Consider the following 14,107-nt stretch of genomic DNA (forward strand, 5'->3'; position numbering starts at 1 on the left):
TGAATTTTACATCAAATGAAGCTGGCAAAGCAAATGAAGCTTGTTCAGATGGGCTATTTGAGTTTGTTTATTTAATGATTCCTGTTAACATGAACCATAACATTACAACACGGCTAACCAAGGTCACAATAGGCTAAATGAAGAACCGGACAAAAGAGAAATCACTACGGCCAAGCCACAATATTGGTGCACGGAATTTGACGGACCACATCAATCAACCCTGGTTCTGTACCACTTCATTTCTTGGTTACTGGACTGCCTGTCGGTCATGTCGGAGACTCCTTGGAAATTGTAATTGCAGCAGTGCCTGGCGCTTGATAAGCCGCCCCGGAGTCGAACTGCTCCAGGGCATGACATTTACCTACATCAAGAAGTGACGTTGGTCTGACCAGTCCGACGGGGACTCGACAGACGATATGAAAACTGAAATGATTAAATAAATGCACAGTATGCAGGGCTGTGGTGATGAAATAATATCAGTAAATATTGCAAGCATCAAGTGTAATGGAATTTGAAGCGAAGTGTTATGCTTTACGATGAATACAAATAGCACATAAATGGCTACCTAATAATCAAATTAAGTTGACGCATCAAGAGAATTCACATTGTGCACTGCCTCACACACTCTCCTGATGACAGATTTTGTCACCACACTTCTCACATGATGACAGGAGACTACAGAGTGTCATCCGTGCCACGTGATAAAGCAGACCGTCAGTAAACATAGTGTCATCGACGCCAGTCAACCGGAGCAGACGGCAGGGTGTGTTTCGACATCACAATCTCCCATCGCCTCTGGGGTATTACAATGCCGGCGAGCGGAGCAGCAGAGGGCATTAGACACGATGGATCGATTCCAGTCTATTTAGCAGGAAATGCTGAGAGTTTAAACACGTCTGATATTTTACAAACGTAGTTAAATATAAAACTAGCCAAAACGAAACATTGAACTTTGCAGCGAGCATGCTGCATCAATTCGAACAGTCTTCAAATAAGCATATCACTGACTGAGGATAGGACTAAATAAAAATAGACTGCTAAAAGGTCAGTTTCCAAAGAACAGAACTATCGTTGCCTAAGGTATGCCCGTACGGTTTGATCCTTTCCGACCCATCAGATCTCCATCACGGGGTCCGCCCCCGCCCCCGCCCATGTCCGGTCTTTGACGGGCGGCGGAAGTGAGTGGTGCAGGCGCCCGCCGGGCGGGGATGGAGGCGGGGCGGGGGCGGGGGCGGCTGAGGCTTTGCTGCATATGTACTAGAGTTGCAAAATTTCCCTACCGCACTACCGGCATGCCGGTAATTTTTCACTACCGCAGGTTTATTCGTGGTATCTGGCATGTCTTGCCGGTAGCATGCCGGTATTTTTGATTTTGTGCAAAAAAAAATTATCAGCAAATGATTCAAACTTTGGACACTAAGAGGCTCTCAAATTGTAGTAACAGCAATATTAGCCACTATAAGATACATTTTGTGGTAGGAGTTCCATTGCTAAGTGTAGGGGTAACACATGGACCTCAGCATTTCACACAATTCACAGGCTTCAGCTTATTAGAATTTCAAGAATCTACTGTGGTCTATAAAACGAAGAATACTCATCCATGTTGCAAAAGCACGATAAACTAGTAAGTCTAATGGTAGGTAATACGTATAGCACAATAAAATAAATAAATGTTCATGACAACATTCCCTAGGGGAAAAGGCAGAATCAAAACACCAAAAAACACAATGTTTGGAAACTGGCCTTGAGTCCTGAGATCATGAGATGTGGTCTGAGAAACTCTACAAAAAAATTTGAAACTGAAAATCCAGCTGAAAAGGCAGGTGTTAGGTAGCCCTGAGCCTGACTTAGGTCCCATAATTAAATGAAAATGGATTTGAACTGGCATTTTGTCTTATCTTTACAAGCAAACACATCATGCAGGCAAACTTGACACAAAGTGGCGCACAAATAATTAGACAACCAAGGATTTACTTTTAAGATTCTCTCTCCCCTAATGAATGGATGTAATCTGATGACGTAATATTTATTCATATACCCTTTTGGTTGAATAACTGAAGAGAAATGAATTTCTTTGTAGTGAATTACACTACAATTTTGATTTCATTATACTTTAATATTGTGTTGGATAATCTTTATCAATATAATCATTCACGAGGCAGTGGCTTGCAGTCGTTCAACATTTTTTTTTTTTTTGCAGCGTTTTAATCAGCTGGTTAAAAGCCTCTGTTATGGCGCATCTGTTTCGAAATCGATAACCTTGTGTTTGTTCCCGCTTGAGGTTAGAGAGGATGGAAGATATCGTTTTTATACATATTATTTGGTGACTATTCTCAGGACCAGTGAGTTATTAACACATTTTTTACATGATTCGTATCTTATTCACGAACCAGCAAGCCATAGTGGATAGGAGAAAGTAGATGTTGATCTCGCTTCCTCAGTTAGGAACATGGCCGAATCTGTACTTGTTTACCTATGTTTTGACCATCTAGATTTTAAACATTTGGCTGGTGCCTGCAACATTTTAGGAGAATATGGAAAAGTAGAACACCTGTGAAATGTAAATGTGATTATACTGCTCACTGTCCAGTCTTCAAAACACATTTGAGTTATTCAAGTCCTTTTTGTCCTCACCTTTTTGATGAATGTAAGTTTTTTGTGGGCAATAAATACTTCTTTGATTACAGGTGATATTTTAACAGTTATAGACTGGAATTGAGTTTCAAAATTGTGGGTATTTGTGGGGCCAACTCAGCCAAAATCAGCCTGCTGGTATTTGTGGTTGGACAATGGATGGCTGTTGGGTGGAAGGGGTACTGGAACTGCCAAAATGTGGCATCTCTTGCAGGGGTAAGCTAGAATCAAGAATGCAGGTTTTTTAGTATGCCGGTAATTTGGCGGTTTTTTTGCTTGGGGCGTGGTAGCTTGCCGGTATCCCAGAAAATTTTTGTGGGGCGGGGCGGTGCCGGTAGCAGCCTTTGAGGAAAACTTTGCAACTCTAATATGTACCTCAGAAAGTCGGCAGTCGCAAGGTCATCTGACCATCGAGCATCGCAGTCAAGTGTTCGGCTGTATAAATAGGAAGACTTGTGGAGAAATGGAGCGGAAACGGACGAGAACTTGTGCTTACTTGGGGGAAAAGATGTGTCTTTTTGGGGGGGCCGGGAGGGTATGATGCGATTATTTGGATATCGGAAATCACATGAAAACAAGGGCTGTTGAAAAACAGCCCGGCTGTTTCCACGGGAAAAACACGGGCTGTTTCCATATAACATGTGAAACTATCATTCCACCTAGAAACGACCATCAACGTCGTTACCATCGCCTGCGAATTTAGAGACAATTCCATTGACCATGCTACCGGGTGCACGAGCGAAAAAAAGCGCCTAGCTTCATCAAGCATCGCTGGCCTAGCGTGACAAATGAAGCGATCCGAAAGGACGCTTAAACGGAATATAAATTGCACCTGAATGCAGGCACCCACCCACTCTTGGTGCAGTCATAACAAACCCACTTGATTGATTAGTGCGGCAATGAAAACATCGCCCCGGTATTTCGCCTTTCACGCGGCCGGCATTCAGACCGTACTGAAAGATCCGCTAGCGCTCGGCTATTCTCCCGGACAATTACTGTATGGATCTGCACCTGGGCTAACGACAGGTCACAGCCACGACACAGCACCCATTACTCACACGCTAGTCGAATGGAAGAATACACGCCTGACCGAGAAATAGTGGCAGCAGAATCAAACATCACATGTTATAGACGGTGCAGTATGGGCCTAAAGAAAAACTTCATATTAAACTGAGTTTGTAGGAAAGGGATGAAGCAAATCCCTTTCCAGTTTGTATTCAGTGCTGCATAATTTCATATATTTTAAGCCTGTAGTGGCAAACTTACTAAAAGAACGACACCGTACACTCCCCCCCCCCCCCCGTGTCACCGGCGACGTCTCAGCAAATTTAACTGCTCAGTTCACCGCGTCGCCATGCAGATTTGCCCCCGCCGGGGTGCGCCGGCGGGGGTCGGCACGCGGCGCCTCCGGGTATGTCCTACACGACCTGCACGCCACTCAGCCTGATGAGCGTCGGTCGGTGTCGCAGCTGCCAGAGCAGTCAGTCGGCTAGGAGACGACCGTGTACCCAACGGGAGTGGTCGCATTGCTGCACCACCGCCGCAGCTGCTGCGCCTGCAGAGGCAGGCTCTCGTCTGAGAATGCATCCGTTTTAGTGTATATAAATACAAACACAAACACAAATATTAAATTAACTTCCTCTTTCGTCTTTACTTCAGTATTTCTTTGCATCCGTCTCTGTCTCTGTCATACATATTTGAACTTAGTCTTAAATTTGGTCCCACACTTACCAATATGCCTTCATTCCTAGGCATCTCCACAGTTCATGCTGTGCTTGCTACTCGCGTGGGCTGGCAAAATATATCAAGAACTGTTCATGACAATGGGAATTAAATATCGCAATGACGCATGAATACTGTAGCACGTCATCTGATTTACACACAGTCAGAATCGGACAGGCAACTCGCGTTACGTGCCAAATATAAGTGTCAAATCTTGCGCGATGCTGTCTGCAGCGTAGGTGAAAGACGACAAACGAACTGTGATTAACTGAGCTGGGTCTGGCGTGAAAATGCAGGCAAAAGGTCGGTAGGTCCGCTTGTTGCAAACGGGTCATGCTTTGTTGCACTTGCTGCTGTCTGCGGTCGGATGATCAACGCGGGAGAGAGGGAGGGTGACAGCGCAGGAGAGAGAGGGGAGGGTAGCCGTCTGGGGCGTCTGTCTGCAGCTTCAGAGCATCATACATCAGCTGCACACAGACATACTTCCGGCGGCGGAGGTCGGGAACACCCGCGGCGGCGCGGCGTTGGGAACCGCCCCGCCCCGCCCTGACGAGACATCCCCTTCCCGGGCGGTCCCCACGTGTGGACGCTACTGCGCCACCTCCTGCCAAATCCTCCGACAATGACTCATGCTCCCCTAGAGAGAACACGGAACAAGGCGCTCCCGTGCGCCACTACCTCTTGTGATTCGTTCGGCGCTGCGGCCGGAGTCATTCGGTCATGATACGTCTTTATCTGGACACGCCGATGGCGGTGAAATGTTCGCTCCGAGTGTCGTGAATCGAGAGATTAGGGGGTTCCGATGCCTCCCCGAGGAAACATCACTTACTATCAGCCGTGTCGCGCACGGGACGGTCGCCATTCAGGCACAGCCGGATTCCGGATGGAAAATTAAATAATGGTTACGATTATTACATTATTACAAGCTAGTACCGGGTCTAGACTGACGATCATATGCAAGACGACATCCAGACGATGTCATATATGGCTTCTTGTCGTATTATATTCTACGGGAGGTCAATGCTCCCTCCAAGATCAGGAGTGTAACAACAGACTGGACTGCAGTAACAGCGCGATACCGAGCCGTAACGCCGTGTCGTAACGGCGGGACAGCGTGACGCTGGACGGTAGCTGAGTGACGGTGGGCGTCGGCGACCCACGGGGTCGTCGTTCACGACAGCTCACATAGTTACAACATCAGCGAACGACGGCAAACTGGAGAAGGCGGGGACTTCGCGGGAACTGACCGAATCCGGACATACCCCATATACACAACAGCGAGGACTATGGCTGGAGCTATGCCTCGGTCTACACACGAAACTTTTAACGGACACGCCACTCCCATACCACATCCAGTAGACAAAAGGTATGAAGTTATACTGCTAAACTTAAACAATCAGAAAGCCTTAGAACAAATATGAAACTCTGCCACTATTCGTCCCTGTCATCTTGTATGTAAATAATTATTGAACCTAACGATTATGCACAGCTCTGGTGCCCTGCAGTGTAGCGCGCCACGGTAGCCTGCACCAACACGGCCCCGCAGGGACCTCTCCGGACAGGTGGTGTCTGAGGAAACACCAGAGCACGATAAATCGCATCAGCGTGACGCCTTCAACGACACTGAGCGGTCTGAACGACACACCAGGGTCACCTGGAGCCCTCCAGGGTGCCATGAGCGCCCGACGGCTTCCAGGAGTGCCGACAATCCGGCGAGATAGTACGGCAGTGCTGTACGACTTCACGAGCTAGACAGCAGCAGAGTTAAGTGTAGTACAGCGTATCGGGATGTTCGTTCGGCTTGCGCTTTTCGAGATCATGAGGCAATATCCTGTGCATTGTGTCATTTTGGAAGGCGCCACTCTTTAGAAATGACCAGTTGCGTTCTTCTCAAGGCCATCTAATAGAAGGTACAGTCACTCCCCCGCCGACCAATCAGAGACAGATCCTGAGTGACGTCACCCATGATGCTCGCAAGGGGTACTCCATTCCTTTGCAACGTAAAAATGACTAACTTCATTTGAAGATTATTGATGGCACTCTACACAAACCGCTCAACCGTTGATGTCAATGGAAAGCACAACTAATTTTCCAGCGACAAAAAGAGCAGCAATATGCTAAGAAATGGCCGGTTTTGAAGATATAGACGATTTTAAAACCCTCTGCAGCAGCAGGAAAGCAACGTAAAAACGCATCGAGCTTATAATAATCCATTTAATAATCCATTTATTTCGCACCGATATTTCACGGTACATATTCAACACATAACAATACACACCAACACAACACACGAACATGCAGACATAGCACAGCTACGTTTTGCCCAGTCAGGCAACTAGGTCATTACATCTAGGTGGTCCCGCCTTGGTCCCGCCTCATCATGCGTTCATTGACTATACGCTCAATGTTCGACATAAATATGTTTTGTAAGTCAAATGGAGTTATGACACTGAAATCCAAACCTAGTAGGTCGTAGCGTCTCCGTATTGCGAGGCTAGCTTTCGCAGATAATCCATTACGGCCTATTACACTATTTCTAATACACTGGACAATACCATTACTGCTTTGATTGATGCGACGGTGAAACATGAGCTGTCTTTTAGCCAGAAGCATAGGACAAGTAAGTAATTTGACTCGATGACACAGTTCATGATTTCTGGTTCCAAGTGGCAAATTCATAAGCTTTTTAATACACCGATGATACGCTACATGCATTTCACGAAGAGATCTCTGATTGGTATCAACATTCCATAGTTCACATCTTATATTTTTACTATGAATAAATCATTTTTCAGTAAGTTTTTAGATATGGTATAGATTTAAGTTACTACTTTATTACAATATTTTTATTATTTGAAACTTTATTTCAAAATAATATTTTCAAAAATAGCAGCTTATGGCAAGTAGCTTGGGAGCGTTTGTGGCGCACCGCGCCATGAATTGTCCTGAGGCCCCCTTATGATGTCATCAAAAGTGGAGTGACATGGGCCTGGTTCTTCTGTACGCAGCTGACGAGGTGACACGTACAACAAAAAGTAGCCTTTCGTGACAAAGAACTGTGAAACATGCTCCACTTGCTGACAACAGCCAATGAATATGAAGATATAACAACTAATTTGTAGAGTAAGGGGGGTCAATAAGGCATAAAACAAACATTTCCTCGTGAGTCTGCGTAATGCGTATACTTACCATCCACCACGGCATTGCACATGAATAAATGCGAGCCGTTCCAAGTATCCAGCCGGTGCAAATGAACATAAATGACAAGGCAGGACTACGGTAACTGACGTAATCGATAACCCAAACACAGCAGGTAGTGTAGTTCTCGCCTAAGGTGGCAGTACAATGAGCACTGCAACGGATGCCAATGAAACATTCGTTGACACAGCAAGCAGCCATCCAGGACTTGCTCGATACGCTATTTTAGATTATGGTGTAGTGGTCATTGCTACTAGTCACTAAGGAACGCTGACCTACAAACTAAAGTCGGCCAAGAGATCGGCTTAAGCAATGAAAGGAAGGAGTAACACCCCTCAACAACCATAGGAAACGATGGTAGTGCTCGGAAGCAGTTCGGTTTGTCACGGTAACATGGATAGTTTCCATATTCCTTGGCAAAGTGGGTGGACAGTGTGGACACTGAAAAATGTGCTACCTTGCTGCTTAGTTGCCATGCACTGCCCTAAAATGGGCAACTTGGCAAACGTTATTGATCACATGGGCCGAAAATAGCGAGTGGCTGGAAGCTAGCCTAAGCTCGCTCACTCAAGGCATCTAAATTCTTATCTCCATCACGAGGGAGAAAGGGTTCCAACAGTCGTATCACCAATAGCTGTCACTAAATATATATGATTAAAGCCTTATTTAGGTGAGCAGCTATACAAACATTTTCAAAATCGGTTAAAAAATAAAATACTATAATTTTACATTTCAAATAAAATCCTGCACGGAACGGAAAGTGAGAAAAAGAAATATGGAATATCCTTTTATCGCGAGCTCAAAGCCGCAGCGAGCGGCACTTGTGTTTCAAGCATCGGTCCTTGGACCTATTGATGTTGGTTTGATGGGTTGATGCTACAACTTCTGACGTGTGTTTCTGCTGACTTCAGTTTCAGACGTGCTCAAAGTGCAATTAAAATCGGCAGGGAGGTAGTTGTTTTAATTTGAGGCATGTGATTTTGTAGATGCCGGAAAAGAAATCAACCTATAATCCAGCTAAGAAAAGCATATAGACATAACTGGAAACGAAAAATAAATAAATTGGCCAGCACAAGTGATAACCACCAGAAGCGAAAGAGGGAATGTGACGTCCAAACGTCACAACATCCTGATTAAGCAAACAGTAGTAATGAAGAACAGAAATCTATCCAGCGATGCATGAAAAAAAATATAATGTGATTTCAACTGAAAATACGCATAGGGAAAAGTGAAAGCACCTCGTCGGTAAGATCTGGCAACTTCCGACCCAAGGAAGAAGGAACCACATGCGAACCACGGCGTGACTCACTTCCGGACAGCTGAGCCCACATTCCGACATCGGAGAGCGGTGCTCGTCCCACCAACCATCCCTCCGTCCCCGGTCCATCCATCTCAGTACTGTGTCTGTCTCAGTTCCGGTACGTAGAGCGGCTGAGGACCTGGTCAGAGGCATCGGTGGCTGCCCGACAGATCCCTTCTGTTGTGTGCAAGAGACGAGGCATGTCCAATGTCCATGGTCTAAACTTAACCCGCGCGGGGCTGGGGTCTCCAGCCGAACGCGCGGGGCTGGGGGTAGGTAAATTTTACCCCCCCCCCCTGTTATCTCCCGAACTAATGGTCCGATTTGGAAAATTCAAACGCCAATCGAAAGATCTTATCACGAACAACTAAAAACATGTACTTTATTTAAAGTTTGAGCCTTGAGGTCAAGGTCAAGGTCAGGTCAAGGGTACAAATTGCAAATTTCTACAGTATCGGCCTTGCACCGTAGTTGCCGAAGAATGGACTGAGACGGATTGCCCAAAACGTGTTCTTAGGCTACCAAGACAATATTCGCTGCATACAATATCATTCAGAGGTCAAGGTCAAGGTCAGGTCAGGTCAGGTCAGGTCACCAAAAACAAAATATAGAAAAGGGCATGTGCGACACATGTTTTATGGGTCATTTTATTCATAGAATTCAATAGGCACACTCAATAGGTGATATGGACCACATCTGGATGGATTTCAGGTCGAGGTCAGGTCAAGGTCAGGTCAAGTGAGGTCAAATTTTGAAGTTGGTTGTTAACCCGGCGGCCGCTGGGCCTCCGCGCCTACCCGCCGGCCGCTGGGGGGGGGGGGGGGGGCATAAAGTTGCCCTCCCTTTACTTCTGCGACGATATCGTCGCAACGCGAAGAGATAGAGAAGCGAAACTTTGCACACATCTTCCTGAATACCTAGCCGAGGTTGTGTCCAAATTTGGTGTCGATCCCATTTGAAATGACGTCACAGTGACGTCATAAGTGAAATTATAGATTTGCGACTCTCATATTCCTCACGATACAGCACATATATGGGACCGAATATAAAGGGCCGATTATTGGTCAGAAACTAGATGGAAGTGTAGTAAGATGTTTTAGGATGAGAGCAGGTGCTGTCTAGTTCATTTACAGTCGAGTTTCATGCTCAGCGTCATCAGAAACGGTCCATATCGGAAAACGACAAAACTTTATGACGTCACTGTGACGTCATCTTAGGTACTACAACCACTAAACTTTCTTCAAACATTGCCTAGGTATTCATTTGAAGCTATGCCAAGTTTCACGTTCGTAGCTCATCAGGTTTCGGAGATATTTCACAAAACGTAAAGGGGGGGGGGCAACTTTATGCCCCCCCCCCCAGCGGCTCGTGGGTTAAGGCCTATAAAGGTGTCTATCTGATGCAGTTTTTCACGGCGAATCGAATGGTGATATTTTTGTTTCCGTACGATATCTAGAACTTCCAAAACAAATCATTTTCCAAATTTTTGTGTGTCGTGACGTCATAAATTTTTTCATAACTCCCACATTTTTTAACCGATTCTTCTAAACATTGGTATGTAGGTGCACATAGACCACTTCTCTGACATATATTCCGGTTTTTTCGATACAATCAAAAGTTTGGAATTTATAATTATTTTCCCAAAAAAGTCAGTTTTTTGAAGAAAAAAATTGGGCCGAAATCCAGGATTTTCAAAAAACCGAGATTGCCATTTGATAGACAAAGTAGAATTACGTATAACCTTTTTGTTACGTCTTGATTCCTTTAAAAATGAAGATGTTAGCGGCGTTTGAAATTTTGCCGTTTTTTAAGGCGAAAATGGCGAACATGACGTCACTAAAACGTCATTTTCTTTAAAAAAAAAAACGAAGGATTTCGCTCAAATTTTCAGGGAACGTGTCAAATTGATGTAAGAAAAGGTACTGAAAGTTTGGCGGCGCTGGGCGCCGCCGTTTTTGAGTTATTGCAAAAATTCGCGAGGGGGGTAAAATTTACCCCCCCCCAGCCCCGCGCGGGTTAATATGACAGGAGCAGCACCATGTAAGCATGATTTTCAGCGTCGAGTTTTGTTGATGGTATACCTAGTCATGAAAAGGCTCTTATTTTCGCTCAAAAATAGCATTACCAGTTTTATCTCCACTGACGCTAAACTCACTGATTAAGCCGTGCCCTGAGTAAGCTAGCGACAAATCACACTCCCCTATAAATAGCCGGGCACCCGGGGTGTGATAGGTAAACGCTGGGTGGTGGTGGCGCCCTCGTTCACACATCCGCTGCCCAGGAGATGAGTCACTGCCACGACTCCCCGCTCCAGCTGAGTCATTGAAATGACTCCGCTTTTAGCGCAACTTCAAAGCACCGCGCCGCGCGTTATCACTGTTCTGGCCAGGGCCTTCTGACAGAGCCACTGCCGTAAAATGAAAAATGGGAGCACCTCTCGACACGAGAATCAGGCAGAACGAGTGGTGTCTTTGAACGACTTGGATATTAAATGATGAAAATAGATGTCGAGTTACTTTTAAGCACAAAGAACCTGTAGTATGACTTCAGGAAACCGTTCTGCGGGCATTGGCGTTGAATGAATAAGCGAACAAAAAGGAAGGCGTGAAAATAGCGTTCCTGATAAAAAGCATCGTTGGTAAAATATGTACAGGCAACAGTTACACCTATAACGTTCCCTTACCCCTACATGGATATACGTATATTGAATATAATAAATGCTCCACGATGAACGGCTCTCGTTGGTGCATGAATTCTTAATAGATTCCACGACGCATGAAATAAATTGCTAACGAAATAGCAGCACCAGTCGATTGAGACCTCAGCTCATTACCAGGTTGTTTTCTCATCCCAACATAAATCTCCCGGATTCCTGGGAACTGAAGACTGACTTAAAAGGCCGACCGGTCGCCGATCGCCACTAAGAATGGCCATTGAGGAGATTCAATCAGTTCCGTATTCACGGGCTACCGAATGGCCTGATCGGGCGGCCTGCCTGATGCGTCGATAGCATCCAATGATCTGAGTCAGTTCTCGGCTGGTACTGCCAGCTGAGGCTTCCGTCTGTATGTCGGTCTGTCGGTCTGTCAGTCAGTCTACTGGTTTGTCGGCCTGTCTATTCGGTCCGTCAGGCTATCAGAAAGTTAGCTTGTCGGATGGAATTTTCCGATAATAGAAATATTAAGATCTGTCAGCTCGTCAGATTTTGAGTTCGTTGTTTGCGACGATGTCGACCTGTAAAATCTGTCGGGATCGTCACTATGTCTTTTGGTTTGACGCTTCGAACTATAGCAAAAACTTCCCAGTATATCCTGATGCATCTCCCCATATACCTCTCTGTTGTGTCTATCAGCATCTCCAGTCTTTCTAAATCGCCTGTCCACATTTAGCATAATGCGACTGCTAGATAGCACAGGAATTTGCGTCGTAAGCGAAATAGTTTTTTACAGCTGTTCTGAATAACATTTAAAGTCAGTATAGTTCGAGATAAGGCCACGGCCACTGGGGGTCATTATGCGCTCAAACTACCGCGTCCGATGGTGACGAATTCATGAGGCAAATACGGCACGATATTCATCTGGGGGTCTGTATCTGATGAAAAGGAAGCGTCTTTGTTCTGCAAACATTACTAAGCCTAGCTTAATTTGATAAGGTTCCATGACTGAAACGCATCGGGTAAGTACCCGAGTAAAACTGAATGCAGCATCACATGAAATTAACATCATAATCATTATTCCGACAAAAAATCGTTATTTCATCTCAATCAAAAACCCTACCTATCGAATCAATCAGAGCACTGCATCCAGGCGCGTGCCCCTTCTCATGAGTTCCCAACTGACCCGGCCGGCCTGTAAATGCACAGCTCGGTCCCTGAGGCGCTGGGGCACGAGTTGACCTCGGCGTGACTCATCTATCAGCTTGATTGACTTGGCGCCACCGCCTTAGGTCATCGGTTCATCGGCGGAGAGCAGACGCTCCCCCTGGCCCGGGGTGTGACACGTATGACGTGTGGTGACGTGTGGGACTTGCAACTGAACTGTGCTAATGGGTAATGACAGGGAGCGGCGTGGGATGAAATGTGAAGACGGTCACGTTAGATGTGCAATTCTTCGCTGGTTTATTTGGTTGGCCTGCCGAAAATGTTATATCCATTTAAAAATGTTTAAATTACATCCGATTTTGGTAGAAAATTCGGCAGAAGCAGACAGAGACCTTCTAAATCTATCAGGCCTTTACCCGGCGACTAGCGATGTGCAGCGGCACGGGTATATTGCCTGGACACAGGAAGGTCACGGGGGCATGTGCGGGCTCGGTAAAATGCCCTCCGGATATGAGCGGCCGTGACATATCAGCACCTTTCTACGTAAACGATAAGGTCGTGACCTTTGCAACATTGCCCCTCCGAGGCCATATAGACGTGTCAGACATCAAATTATCGTCGTGAAGAGCCCGGGTGGTTCTGGTTTCATCCAGTCGCACATACCTTCAATCTGAAGTGCCGGTAGGAGGCAAAATCTGTTGCAAGTCAGATCAGAAGACAAAAGAATGCCAGACCAGCACCTGGAAGAAGATAACGTAAGTCAGACAAGCAAGCGGAGTGGAGGTATAGCCATCTTTGAGTTTTCTGATCCGTTCCTTTGCTCACTATCGGGCTGTTTTAACGAACCACGCAAGTGATCTTCCTGACACAGATTTCAGACATGGGACACCACATCTCCCCGGTCACATTTTCCCGTCGATCCCCCACACAGTTGCCGCTTGTCGGAGCTTGTTCGACCCCCGCGGCGTCTCCGCCGTTCGCAGACACGACTCCTGAGCACATGTTTACGCGCTGTATCCAGTTGCGACCGCGGTGCTGCGCTGTTGACACAGGAGAACGGTTTCTGGACCGCTTCCACGCCTGCTGGCAGCATGACGGCGCGGTGGTGGCAATGGCGACGCGCGCGCGACCAAAGCGACGTGCCGAGCGCTGTGACAGTTGCGCCGCAGGAGGGACAGTCGCGCCGCGGAGGCTGAACTACCGGGGCGTCACGGCAGGGAGGTGAGGCTGACGGAAGTCAACGCCTGTTCACAGCGGGTGTGTCTTCTTCCGGCAACATATTCAGCATTCCAAGCGTAAACGACGTTTTCGGGGGACTTTGGCTATGATTACCCTGTTTGATGTGCAACAACAAAAAAGGAACAATGTTGTTTATTTGAAACGATGAGAGTTCCATAAAAGTAAATGGACTTGGAAGCAGCTTAATTTTTACT

General features: G+C 46.3%; 1 protein-coding gene across 7 annotated transcripts in view; it reads right to left on the reverse strand.

Annotated features, from left to right (window-relative positions):
- The window catches only part of LOC122387098 (irregular chiasm C-roughest protein-like), a 92,749-nt gene that overhangs the window by 42,477 nt on the left and 36,165 nt on the right, over positions 1-14,107 (reverse strand). For all 7 annotated transcript variants that reach the window (XM_043376945.1, XM_043376941.1, XM_043376938.1 and 4 more), the window contains exon 2: positions 13,338-13,414. The gene's annotated coding sequence lies outside the window, so the exon portion shown is untranslated. The remainder of the gene's footprint in view (positions 1-13,337; positions 13,415-14,107) is intronic.

This window comes from Amphibalanus amphitrite, unplaced genomic scaffold (genome assembly GCF_019059575.1).
Source record: "Amphibalanus amphitrite isolate SeventyFive unplaced genomic scaffold, NRLGWU_Aamphi_draft 000273F_arrow, whole genome shotgun sequence".
Classification (NCBI taxonomy): Eukaryota; Metazoa; Arthropoda; class Thecostraca; order Balanomorpha; family Balanidae; genus Amphibalanus; species Amphibalanus amphitrite.